At 37.4% G+C, this 4,381-nt stretch overlaps 1 long non-coding RNA gene across 1 annotated transcript; it reads left to right on the forward strand.

The window, feature by feature from the left end:
- Positions 1-3,779: 3,779 nt before the first annotated feature.
- On the forward strand, positions 3,780-4,381 carry LOC103369453 (uncharacterized). Its single transcript, XR_520836.1, has 2 exons — positions 3,780-3,941; positions 4,108-4,381. It is a non-coding gene; the product is annotated as an uncharacterized LOC103369453 (long non-coding RNA).

A 4,381-nucleotide genomic window follows, 5' to 3' on the forward strand; every position in this document is an offset into this window, starting at 1 on the left:
TATTTATGTATCGGTGCATGAGTCTGTTATTCTCATCAGATCCATCAAAGAAAGCAGATTGTTAATATTTTTGCAAAGTATCTGTAGAGATGCTGCTGTAACTTTGCTGTATTTGGATGTGAGGTTAATATATGTGCTGAATTCAAGATAAAGTTCAAATATTAATTTTATCTTGCATGGTGAGAACTTCAGAGGGGAAGTGACTCTTATTGGAACTGCGATAGACACCTGTGATCATGTTTTGTTTTGGGTTTTTTTGCATCGTGTCACATGTCAGAATGATTTAAACCACTGATCTAATTTTAAACAATGTGTCATGAGTTTTTAAAATCAGAAATACATGTTTGTGGTCAATCTGCATTCATCCGATGTTATTTTACCTGAAGGTCTGCGAGCTGGAAGATTTTGCACCATCGCAGGGAAAGTTTTGGATGGCAGAGGCCTCCGAAGCAGCCACATGTGGTCAGAAGACATGATGCATCTGTAGGAAAGAGCAGCAGGGTTTGAGTAGGACAGAAGCTGTAGGAGCACAGGCTGCTGGACTTAGATTGCAGAGCATCACTCATTCATATCACTTCCATGCATCTTAAAGGAAGCCTTTATGCTGCATGTGCAACCAGATGAATTTATTTTTTCTTTCAATATTTTTGGATATTCTGAATGTAATTTACAGCATACGAATAAATCAGTGCTGAACAATTATATAAAACATGTAAATATAAGGACAGGCACGAAAACAAATCTTAAATAAATCCACTTAGAAATCACAGTGAAAACACGCTGCAGAACTCGCCTGACAAAAATCAAGTTTTTACCTTTCCTTTAGCATTAGAATATTCCAGTCATAGCTTTCTGCACAGCCATGCATACACCGCAAAAAGGAACCACTAATAGCTAATTCGGCATACTTTTCATCGGAACAGGTTGACAAAATGTAAAGAAAGAAAGAAAAAACAGCATCTACCTGCTGCTGATGAGCTCCGTGGTTTAACGGACTCCTTAGCAACGGCCCCATAGCAACCGTCAACTCCCGTTAAAACTTCGTGTTTGTTTGCACAGAGCGGCTTTTCCAAGGCTTCACCATCTCTTTCTGCTTCATCTTTGTCGCCATGGACAGAAATCCCACCTATCGGCTCACTTTACCTTTTCCACACCCGCTTCCTGATTGGCTGAAGAATCAATTAGCTGGTTAGCTTCCTAAGCTAGCAACCGGAGGAATTAAGCTAATAGTTTAGCAAGAAAATGCGGAGCCACACGAAAACAACAGTCGCTACAGAAACTTTACGAAGTTTTTACATGTTACAGTCCAGTAAAAACACACAAAAAACAGCAGTTGACGCAGTTTACCTTGGTAAGAGTCAGTTTTTACAAATTTGTCTCATTATGGTAATGTAGCTAGCTAACTAGCTAATGCTTAGACCTTTTGTTATGGATTAGTTCATGTAACGCACAGTTAAAAAGTTCGCCACAGAGTAAAATTTAAATTTATATTCCCCAATATTTATGAATAACTATGCATATTTATTTGCTACGTTCTGTTTTTGAGGGCTAAAGCTTCCCTATTTTACCTTTCAATGCCTTAAGGCCTTTGCATAGTAGTAGATAATACTGCCAGGTTCATTTTATTGACAAAAATGTGTGTCTTTATGTTTTCCATGTGATCTGGGGATGTTTTACATGCTTTCGGCTTTGACCCCTTCGATCGAATGCCAATAAACTGACATAAAGAGGCACTGACAGAATCTTTAAACAGTGGGGGCTTTGTCCAGTCCAGCAATCTTTATATTATAACCTGGTAATTGCACTATTATCACGTTATTTCACAGTAAAATGAATATAAGAAGAAGAACCAGCAGTTCTCAAACTGTGTGTAGTGGAATTAGTCTAATTTGTAATGGTTTACAGTTATAATCGCATGTAACGGTGCCCCTTGTGACAGTTGAGAGTTCTAGCTATGTTTATAAGTTATTAATATTCTTTCATCTGGGTAACCAACCCTGTAAATAGTCCAGATGTAGGTTCTGATGAGGGGAAAAAGGTCACCCATACAGTCCAATAACACAAGAAACAAAAAACACAGACAATTCTGCCCTGATACGTTCATATCCACAGACTTTGGTGAATTACTGGCACACACTCATACAGAATGCACGAATGTGAGCAGTACAGTAGATCTGCTGCTTGAACGAAGGCCCAAAGACTTAAAATGCATCAAAATCGAATCAAGTTTACTCATATAGCACGTGTAAAAACAACCTGAGCTGACCAAAGCGCTGTACAACTGATCCCACATGCAGTCACATACTTTTGTACAATCAGCAAGACAGGATAAGACTTGTCCAATCAGTTGGTAACGCAAAATAATATAAAATAGCACGACAGTNGTTTTGAAACAGCGCCACCTACTGCAGTGGATGATTGTTTTGAAGGAGGAATCCACCCCAGATGCTACTTATGATTTAATTTCACATAAAGTACTACCTAACGTCCAAGTATTATGTTTTTTAAGGTTTAATCCAGTCAAGCAGTACTTTCTAACATGTTGTGGATTTAAAGGTTTATTAAAGACAAAAATGTTGCTTTAAGTGAAAGTATTTATAATTTTCAAGGTTTATTCCACCCAAAATACCACTTTCTATCATTTAACTTGGTTGATAAGAGTTTCATTTGGACAAATTATGCAGTTAACATAACTGAATTACAATCAGGTAAAATAACAGCGGTCTTTGTGGTAAGCTTAATATAATCTAAAATACTATATGTATATATATATATATATATACATTTTTTAAAAGGAAATATTATTTAAAAAATAAATACTGAAGTAGCTTAAACAAAATAAATGTGTTTTCATGGTGGTGTTGAGGATAACTTCAGTAATTTCAAGCTCAATCTCAGGGACAAATACAAAAACATCGGCCGTTTTCTTTTACAATTATATTGCTCTATAAGTCATAAATCCTTAAAGACGCAGCGTGCGCGTGCAGAAGTTTTGGAGTGTTTAAAGCACCTGACAGAGCTGATGTGTCATTAATAAAGTCATTTACTTGCTTTTTTTTTTTTTTTTTTTTTTTACTGAGTAATGTCTGATGGGGAACTGATTATCGTGAATAATCTGATGTTGGCTGATTAACCATCTAAACATAGCTCACATTTTAACCAATTTCTGAGAAAACTGTCCAAAAACAAAATGCAAATGAATGTTTCTTCCTGTGCACTTATTACATATGAGACTAACATGAGTTGGTTCCTCCAGATAAACAGCTGGTGGTGCTTTTTCTCCAGTCAAACAATGAAAAAGGAACGTAGACCAGATTATGGAAGTATAACATTACTGAACACGAGGAAGGTCACAGTTTCCTCATCACTCCAAACAGATCTGATGCTTCTGTCTGGTTTTTGTCTCATGCACAAATTGAAAACATGCAAAAATAAATAAATAAATAAATAAATGGTGGATGCAAACAAACTTTTTAGTTCTTACAGAGCACAAACTGGCATTTATGAACCTCTTTCATGGCGACATTTGGAGGAGAAACAAGGGTGGCTTCATTCCACTTGGAGAAATCCTGCAGACACCGTGATTAACGGCACTGATTCCACCAAAAAAAACAAAACAGTTCAGTTGTGGAGGAGGAACAGAATCTGTGCGAGTTGGGACACAGCTATTGCTCACTGCACTTCCCCTTATCGACACTTCCAGCAGTGCATTTTGAAAAGCATTTCTGCAGCTTTAACAATCACTACAACAGAGTTTAATGTTGCTTCTCCACCACTTTTCTACCAAAATCCAACCTCACTCCCACTGCTCTCCTGACATCACGATCATGTGCCGTCGCTGGATTTATACTGGAGGTATCTGAGTCACCGCTGACATCCAGGAGGCTTCAAATGATTCACTCCCTACTGAATGAGCAGCTTGATTTGAAATGATTCAGCAGGTTTGGTTTCAACTTTGGCAGACACGTTTCATTTTGTTGTTGTTGTGCTGTAACCCTGTGTTTTATACACATTAAAGCACATGAATAGCTTCACTCTGCAAAATGTTGACTCATTCCGTAGACTGTGCATGATGTGTATCTTACAAATGTTTTTCCTTTTCTGCAGCCGTGGCCACAGCAGCTGAACGTCAACATTTTCCAGGAGGGTTTGTGAGACTTTCTGGCTTCCCAAGTTGGAAATTTGTCCCAGAGAAGTACTTGTAGGTTTTCAAGTTGCAGCTGAAGTAAATATATGAGATTCTTTATCAATCCTAACTTCTCTTGGGATGATAAAAGGAAATGTGTGATTGGTGAATAACTGCACAAGGTGACTCACATGACATTATTTCAAATAGAAGCAACTTATTTCTCAAATTTTTTAATAAAGTGATGACATTTAA

The sequence above is a fragment of the Stegastes partitus genome, unplaced genomic scaffold (assembly GCF_000690725.1).
Source record: "Stegastes partitus isolate 25-593 unplaced genomic scaffold, Stegastes_partitus-1.0.2 Scaffold1290, whole genome shotgun sequence".
In the NCBI taxonomy this organism is placed as follows: Eukaryota; Metazoa; Chordata; class Actinopteri; family Pomacentridae; genus Stegastes; species Stegastes partitus.